General features: G+C 34.9%; 1 pseudogene; it reads left to right on the top strand.

Annotated features, from left to right (window-relative positions):
* Positions 645 to 5,582, top strand: LOC109232673 (annotated as a pseudogene).

Raw genomic sequence — 10,071 nt, 5'->3', positions numbered from 1 at the left:
AACCTCAACTGTTGCGACAACTTCAAGTTAGCTATAACTTGAACACTCTAGGTACCTAATACAATTGCTTCTATGAAAGCTGAAAGGTACACTTTTAAATCACCTACTACAATTGAACTAGAATAAAAGATAGACACAATGTAACTGGTTCTTCTATCTCGTTCAAGTAGCTTCAGGAGTGCACACTCAAATCACACATAAATTGCTTGCAAAATCGCCTTGCTCTTTGCTCTCAATTTAGTTTAACTCTGAGTATGTGCATTACCTGTAAAAGAGAACAACACTGACATTTAATAGTTTAGTAATCAGAATTTGATTGGGACTCAATCGCTTCTCCTCTATTGTAGAAGAGTTCATGATGATCTCAAACTCTAACACTATCTTCATCCTAGACTATGTTCTCTTCATATAAGGAGACTTTCTCCCCTTATCTAATATGCAACCTTTTCGATCAGATCAAGAGATATTGTTGCTTGTTCAGTAGGACTTATCTCCTTCACGTGCATCTCACATGCATAGATTGATCATGACTGTGCTTCACAAGATGGACCTGGTCCATGACTGAGTTCTTTTATCATTCTTCAAAACTTCACCTGTTCTTGGGCCAACATTGCACAAGACCGGATATTAGTTTTGCGATCGGAATGCTAGGAAGATATCAGAGTAATCCAGGAATTGATCACTGGAAAGCTGCAAAGAAAGTTTTGAGGTACCTGAAAGGAACGAAGGATTACATGCTCATGTATAGGAGATCCAAGCATTTGGAAGTTGTTGGATACTCGGATTCAGATTTTGTTGGATGTATTGACACTTGAAAATCCACATTTGGTTATTTGTTCCAATTAGCTGAAGGAGCAATATCGTGGACGAGTGCCAAACAGTCTGTCATTGTTACATCCACGATGGAAGCAGAATTTGTGGCATGTTTTGAAGCCAAAATACATGCATTATGGCTGAGAAACTTTATTTCAGGACTTGGGGTTGTCGACACCATTACCAAGCCGCTGAAAATTTACTGTGATAATTCTGCAGCAGTATTCTTCTCCAAGAACGATAAGTACTCCAAGGTTGCCATGCATATGGAATTAAAGTACTTTACCGTCAAGGAGGAAGTTCAGAAACAAAGAGTGTTACTTGAACATATTAGAACTAATCTCATGATTGCAGATCCGTTAACGAAAGGTTTACAGCCAAAGATATTTAAAGAACATGTACATAGAATGGGTCTTGGCTATATTTGTGATTGATGTATTTATGATGTTTTGACACTCTGAGCTCATTTATATGTTTCTGGTATACATTAGTGATTTCCTGTTTCTCATAATGGTGTGCATATTATTGTTTTGAGATATTACAGGATAAGTCTCAATGAGACATCATTGTGGACCATAATATTTTATAGCTTATGGACCCGGTACAATGAGTTGCTAATGTTGTAGTATATGGAAGGGAGTATGTAGACAAACTATATATAACCACCATAACTCACATTTAGCAGTTTATCGTATTATGGAATTTATGATGAACATTATAGAAGAGATTTGTTTATGCGCAATTAAATATTAATATTATGTAATTATTGGGCCAAGTGGGAGAATGTAAAATTTTCTTACGTTAATTTATTGGTGGCGCAATAAGTTTAAGGCCCATAATTAATATTTAATTAATGATCAAATCTCATCCGTCCGATCGATTACTTAATAGACGTACCGGATTAAATAAGAACCTCTATAAATTGTTCCTTTCCCCACCCATTAGGGTTACCGTATTTTTATTTCTTTCTTCCATCACTAAAGGCAGCGACAACGTAAAGTTAGGGCAAGGGGCGAGAAACCAATTTTGAATTAACACTTCCGCTTCACGATGATGGCTTACGATTCAAGTATGTTTTCTGTAACGATTTTGTGTAAGATTATCGTGTTCAAGATCCTGGTATGAATTGTGTTTATGTTTGCACAGCAACCTTAGTCAACAATTAATAATCTCAAATTCGGTCCCTACTCACCTTGAGAGAAATAAGTCCTTTTTTTTTTCAAAATCATCCGGTATTTGGGACTCATCGTTCCAACTAATTTACAGTCGCCTCGTGTAAGCCCATAAAAAGAGAATGCTCCCTATTAGTATAAATTGCACGGGGCGCCCTATTTGGTCGCCCCCATTTAACCTATACCCATTTTTTTAAAAGTTTTAACTTGTACCCACTTTCTAAACAACTTCAGCCCCCTTTCTCCTCCTCCTTCGTTTTCTTCTTCTTCTTCTTCTTCTTCTTCTTCTTCTTCTTCTTCTTCTTCTTCTTCTTTCTTCTGCTACTGTTGGTGCTGCTATGAAACTTCAGTTTATGGGATGATTGCCATAAGTATGTTTATCAGATTATTTAAAAATAAATTATGAATAATTACGTAAGTTAGTAGACAATAATTTGTGAATATTTCCACGTAATTTTGTTCTTTTCACGTTTATTGTTTCCAGAATTTATGATTTAGATATTGTTGGCAATCTAATTATTTTATAGTAGTATACACTATGAAAGAATACGGTGATTATTTATCTAGTATGTTAGAAAGCTTTTTCAAAAACTTTAGCTTATATAGTGCTGAAGTTTTTACAAATGAACTAAATAACTTCAGCATCTTCTGCTGAAGTTTTTTGAAAAAGCTTTATGACAAAACTAATGAATCCAGGACAAAAAACTTCAGCTTATTTAGTGCTGAAGTTTTTACAAATGAACTAAATACTTTCAGCATCTTCTGCTGAAGTTTTTGAAAAAGCTTTATGACAAAACTAATGAATCCAGGACAAAAAAGCTTCAGCTTATTTAGTGCTGAAGTTTTTACAAATGAACTAAATAACTTCAGCATCTTCTGCTGAAGTTCGTATTGCCTTTGCTACTTCAGGACCGTCTACTAGAATGTTGAAGTTTTGCGTGATTGCCTTTGCTACTTCAGCCCCGTATGCTGAAGCTACGCGAAAAAGTGGGTACGCTTGCAATTTTTCTTGCAAAGCGGGCACAAGTTAAAATGTGACCCAAAAAGCGGGTATAGATGCAAATGCTCCATTGTTTGTTAATTACCAAAAAAAACTTTTCAATTTGTTTTCTTTGGTTCTATTTCTTTTTCTATCTTTTGACCATAATTTGTTTTCTTTGGTTCTACTTCTTTGTCTATCTTTTGACAATTCCGACTAGATAAAGTTTAAACTATTTGTATTTAACTTAACTTCCAATCTTTTTTAAGGGCACTTAAAAATAGGTGTATTGTCACTTTTAGTCCGCGCCAGAAACTATTTACATTCAGTAGCCGAAAAAATATATAAATTTGTATAATTTTTGTTTATAACATACAGAATATATATATATATATATATATATATATATATATATATATATATATATATATATATATATATGTGTGTGTGTGTGTGTGTGTGTGTGTGTGTGTGTATATATGTGTTGATAAAAACGGTCACATATTTTACTTGGAATTCTTAAGCTCAAAAGTCATATATGGGGGCCATTGGTTGAATAGTTCGCTCATGTGTCTCCCGTCAGCTTCAAATCTTGGACCCACCTCTGACGTGAACTATCTAATTATATGAAATATTTATTTTAGATTTGTATCAGGTTTCTCTATGTTGGGACCTTTTTCAAAAAAAAAAAAAGACGTGAAACTATTTTATTGATGAGTAGCGGGAAACTTGATAGCACGTACCTTTGTTTGCCATATCGAATTATGAAAATCATATCTTCCAAAAGTCTATAGTATAATTTTATTTATTTATTTAAAGTCAAAAATTACTTTTTTCCGAAAAAGAAAACAACTTAACAAATTGCTATAGCTTGACTCAGCTACTCAGAAGTACCAATTGTTTTTCGTTCTTGAGGTAATTAATATGGAGACTCAACTCAAATACTACAAGAACGTAAAGACTTGGTTGAGAAACAAAATAGGCAAGCTTTTGTCAAACGCAGTCTATTTATTTAGCGTTGGAACGAATGACTACCTAAGTCTCTTTGTGACCAATTCCACAGTTCAAGATTCTCCTCAATACGTACAAATGGTCGTCGGCAACTTGACAGCCATCGTTAAAGTAAGTTAAAATTGCAAATTTGGATTCATCTAGAGGTGGAAAATGAGCAGGTCGGGTGTAACTTGGACGAGTTAGACGAGTCAAATTAATAAACAGGCCGTGATCCAATCTGTCCAAAGTTTGTTTGGGTCAAAATGGATAATAGTCAAATATTTTTATTTTTCTTTTATAAAAGAAAACGTGAAAGTTAATGTATTTTTAAAAAAGTTATTTGCTTTCAAATTGCATTGTATAATCAAGAACGCATATGAAATTCCGCAGGAGATACACAAAATTGGAGGCAGGAAATTTGGGAGACTTAATTAGGTTGTCTACCTGGCCTAAGAATACTTAATCCGTCTAGCAAAAATGGGTGTTTGGGAAAAGCTTCAAACTTGGCCAAACTCCATAATATTGAGCTGTACAATATCCTCTCAAGAATGGAGAAAGAGCTGAAGGGGTTCAAGTATTCACTCTATGACTTTAATAGTAGTCCGAGAGAGAGGATGGATCATCCCTCCAGATATGGTATGCACTGTTTCAAATCATTTCTTGATTGATGTTCATGTAATTTCTTCTCATCTGTGCAAGTCTTGATCGGTGTTGTCAAAGGCTCATTTAAGGCATGCTTAAGCCCTAAAGCTCAGAAAAGCTCGAGAGGGTGCTTCGCCTCGCTTAGACTGCAATTCAGTGTAAGCAAGGCACTAAGTCGCGCGTCTCATTGCCCATGTCATATTTTGAACCCGATCGATGCTAAACAACAAATATCAATGACATATAAGTATATTAGTTATTAAGAAAAATATTATAAATGAATTTGTTATTCTTTTCTTGAATGTCATATATTTATTTATATTTTTCCTTCAATTGGGTTTATTTTTTCTTGCTAAAGCCATACTTAAATTGCGCTTTGCGCTTAAAGCCCCAAAAGATCTGAAGCGCTTTTTAGAGCTTTTGCCTTTGATGACACTGGTCTCAATGGGTAGAGTTACCTAGTACCTGCTACTGGTGGTAGATAGCGGGTATCGTAGCAAATTAGTCGAGGTACTCGCAAACTAAATTTAAACCGGTGGCGGATTTATAATGTTATAAATGGATTCAATTGAACGCCTTTTTAGATTTAGATCATACATATATATGTGTGAAACTCCCCGAAAATTAGTCCATATACTATATGTTTTGAACTAACGTTTTCAAAGAATTCAGACTTTGAACTCATAAAAATTAAATTTTGAATTCGCCTCTAAATCAGATTGTGACATAACACAATTGTTGCAGGTCTCAAGGAAGGAAAAATAGCATGCTATGGAACGGGGCAATATAGAGGCATATTTAGCTGTGGAGGAAAAAGGCCAGTAGGACATGAATTTGAGCTATGTCAAAATCCAAATATGCATGTATTTTGGGACTCCTATCATCAAACGGAAACTATTTACCAGCAAATGGCAGCTGAAATGTGGATGGGCCTTCCGATTTCAAGTCTCTCTTCCAATGCTTGTAAAGTTTTAGTTCAATGATAGTGTTTTTTCCTTGCATCTACTTAAAGGTTCAACTACAACATCATTTACAAACTAACTTGGAAATACATTCTTCTAAGATACTTCTTCTGCTTAACAAGCAACAAATTTAGCTTACAGGGGCGGAGATAGTATAGGATTTGCGGGTTCGGTCGAATCCAGTAACTTTTGTCTAAACTATGTATTTGTCTTAAAAAATTCACTGAATATGTATATATTGTTAATTTCGAACAAAGTAACATAAACGAACCCACAAGCTTCAAATCTTGGCTCTGTCTCTATTTAGCTAGACTATGCGCAACAATATTTATGATTTAGAAATATATATACAAAGTCCATAGGTTCCAAGAGAGTACATTTGCCAAATATTTGTGACGCCCATGACAGAGGGTGGGGCAAGCAACATTACATAGTATGTCCTGATAAATATAAAAGGGTCGCCCGGTGCCCTAAGCTCCCGTTATGCATGGGGTCCGGAGAAGGCTCGGACCATAAGAGTCTATGTCCTGATAACTATGCGGGAAAGAAATTTAATAACTTAAATAGCAACTTTTCATATAACAGTCCCAAGTCCAAACAGGGCTTTACTTGGTAAAATAGCACGGACTAGCCAGTTTTCGGACTGGTCATTCAAAATAGCCAGCGTTTACAAAGTCATTGAAAAATAGCCAATATTTTGCTGCAATAAGGATCGGTCCAGCATAATATACTGGATATCGATGCACCTATGTATGAATTTCCAGCATATTATGCTGGACCGGTATATTATACTAGAACTCCAGTATATTATGTTGAACTCCATTATAATATGCTAGAGTTCCAGTATACTTATGTTGGAACTCCAGTATATTATGCTGGAGTATTTTTCGGATTTTGAACCGTGTTTTTGTTCAGATTTATCTTTACATGAAAAGTGGCTAAATTTCGATTACTTTTGAAAGTGTGACTATTTTTGAATGACCACTTATAAATCTGGCTGTTTTTGAATTTCTCCCCTTTACTTGGGTTGCACATTGGGCCTAGTTAAAGTTGACTGATCCAGGAATGGTTGAGCCCAAAATTCAATTTTCTTCTGTTTTCTTACTTCCACTTTCCTCTTAGTTTTTCTCTTGGTATTTTTACCTATATATACAAAATTATAAACCTATTTGTTACTATTAGGGAAGTTTCCATTTAATTACTAAACATAACTTAGTTACAATTGTATATAAAGTAAAAATGAGGGCAGGATAACAACTAGAGACAAGCCTAGGTAACATATTACTCCCTCCGGTCTACAATAAGTGATTAATTTGCCTTGTGCACACCCACAAAGAAAATACAAAATTCTAGATAAAAATAGTTAGTGTGACTAAACTACGCTTAATTAAATGTTGCAGCATAATTTAATGTGAGGAGTAAAAGACTTTTTAGGGATACGTACATAAGGGTAATTTTGGAACAGATTGAATTTTTTCTTGATTATATAAATGGACACTTATTTTGGACCAAAACAAAAAGGCAAATTGATCACTTATTATGGACCGGAGGGAGTACCTATTCTCTCCATTCAAAAGCAGAATAATAAAAAAAACAGGGGGGGAAAGAGTAGTTGGTACTCATAATCGAAGAAGGTTGAATGGTATAACATTAACTATTGGTACTCATAATCCAAGAAGGTTGAATGGTGCACTTGATTGAAGGTTGAGTTATTTATCTATAGCAATAATGAGTGATTCCCCACTTAATATTTTTTTCTCTCCTTTTTTAGTAGTTTACCAATATACTAAAAATCCTAGATCCGCCTCTATAAATAATATATTTCTGTTGCACATTTGCAGACCCTTATGGACATTCTTCCATATGTGAGATCCATTTTTTTTTTGAGCAAACAAGGATATTTATATTAATACTACTTAGGGTTCACAGTTTTACAAACATTGTCCATGTCAGTTAGGACACATTTGTTGCCTAGACTTGCTAGAATATTACAAGCATCAGTAGTTAAATGCTTCACAAAAACAAATTGTTCATTTTGATCCCTCCTTACAAAAGATTCCACATTCTCTTGCCTGAAGACGTGCCTGAGGACCACTTCCTTCTCCTAGTGGATTAACAACCTGCACGCATTAACAATATCGTCATATATTTGATTTCCTTGGTGTATACGCTGGATTACCTCAGTACAATCTATTTCTATTTCAAGAGGGAACAGTTTCCATTCTTGAGCAGTTTGAAATCCTTCAAGTAGAGCCAGAAGTTCTCATTCCAAAGCTCTGTTTGTATGAGTAGCTTGTGTAAATCACACAATCTAACTTCCACTTGTGTTTTTGAAAACACCTCCCAAGCCACTCTTTTGGCTTTTATTGTAGCTTGCATCTATGTTCAGTTTGTACCATCCTTTTAGGGGTTTATGACATCTTTTATTAATAGGCATTTTCTTTTTAGGGTTATGAACATTATCCGTTATGAGTTTGTATTCCAACGATCTTTGCATAATGTAGTCGATATTGATGGGATTGGAAGTGTTATTTTGGTTGTTGATGTTTCTATTTATCAAGTATTCCACAATACAAAGGGGGAAAAAGACTCCCAGTTTATACAATTATTAGCAAGGTTGTGATATAGGCCTCTTACTTGTATAATCCAATGAGTGTCCGTTGCTTTGTAGTAGTTTGACCATTCCACACTATCCCAAAAGGGACTAGATGTTTTACAGTTGAAGAAGATATGGGTAATGGATTCTTCTTCCGTTTTACATATTGGACACATGGGGTTTGTGTTTTTACTAATATGAGCTAGATAGGCTCTGCATGGCAATCTATTATGTAGGCATTGCCACAGGAAAAATTTAATTTTGTTTGGGCAGTTTAGTTTCCATATCCATTCGAAATCAATGTCTCTTTCTTTAGTCGGTTCAATTAGGTCATAGCAAGATTTAGTGGTAAAAATGCCTTTGGTGTTTATTGACCAAATAGGTATGTCCCATTGCGGACCCTTTATACGAACCCTAACCTTAGAAATATACTCCCTAATTTCTTCTGGGATTGTCATATATAATTTTGAGAAGTTCCAATTACGGTTGCTATGGATATCCCTAATTTTTAGAGATTTGTCGCTTATTGATAGGGGACCCTCGACGATGCTTCGAAGGTTTTTTGTATTAGGGATCTAGTTTGTATATCAAATTTTCATATTGGAATTTTGGTGTGGTGACCAAATGATACCTTTGGTGCAAATTTTCCACCTTTTTAAAATACTTTTCCAAACGAAAAGGTGATTTTTTTTGGCTTTGCTATTGCCACAGGTGATAGTAATAAGATTTGCCTAGGGAGTTGTAGTGTTTGTGAGTAGCCTCCCGGCTAAGTTTGTTAATAAGCTAAGATTTTTTGTTCTTGCATTTCTTATACACAAGCCCCCATTGGGTTTTTATTGGCATACCGTAGACCATTTGATTAGATGGAGTTTTTTCATTTCAGTCGTGGTTCCCCATATGAAGTCTCTTTGTAGTTTATCAATGTTTTTCAAGACAAAGGAGGAGGGTGTATCGCATGTCGTTAGGATTGAATTAAGTCAAGCCTGAGGTAGTTTGGTTCTTCCAGCTATATGAATAAACCTAGTCTTTCAATTTGCCAATCTAGCCCTCATTTTGTCTATAATAAAAATGGTAATCTGCAGGTCTTGGATTTCTAGTCAGGATTGAGAATCCTAAATAAGTTCCAAAAGTGTTACTCTTCTTAAGTCTCAGACTAGTAGAGATGTCCTTCACTATGTTAGGGGAGCAATTATTTGAGAAAATAATTTTTGATTTAGTAGTATTAATGCTTTGTTCTAAAGCGTTGCAAAAAAGATTGAGACCAATTTTTATGGCTTGACACGATTTATTGTTTGCTTTGGCCATCAGTGTTAGGTCATCCGCGAAAAAAAGATGTGATAATTTGGGGCTTCTCCTTCCTATTTTAATAGGATCCCACTTGTGTATATCTACTTGGTGGTTTATAAATCTAGAAAACATCTCCATGCATAGAATAAAAATATAGGGAGATATAAGATCGCCTTGCCTAATTCCTCGACTAGGTTCAAAAAAATTTGTGATTGAACCATTTACTAGTACCCCTATTGAGCTGGTAGTGATACAATTCATTAATAGCTTGGTGAATTTAGGGGGAAATTGAAGTATCTAAGGGTGCGATATATAAAAGTCCATTCAAGCCGATCGAAAGCTTTTTCTATGTCGATTTTTAAAACTGTTTGGTCCTGCTTTCCTTTCAATTTTTTCAAATTAGAAACTAACTATTGAATGATGATTGCATTGTCAGAGGCTCTTATGTGCTTCATAAAACTAGTTTGGAAGGGACTAATAATATGTTCTAGGAAAGGCTTTAGGCGATTTAGGATTTTGGTAATTGTTTTGTAAATAATATTGCAGAGGCTAATAGGTCTATATTTTTTTATGTTGTTTGCATTAGGAAATTCTGGGATTAGGCACAGGTAGGTTTTATTAATAACA

Source organism: Nicotiana attenuata, chromosome 9 (genome assembly GCF_001879085.1).
Source record: "Nicotiana attenuata strain UT chromosome 9, NIATTr2, whole genome shotgun sequence".
Taxonomy (NCBI): domain Eukaryota; kingdom Viridiplantae; phylum Streptophyta; class Magnoliopsida; order Solanales; family Solanaceae; genus Nicotiana; species Nicotiana attenuata.
Note: the sequence above shows the minus strand (reverse complement) of the source record. Positions and strands in the feature narration are given on the sequence as shown.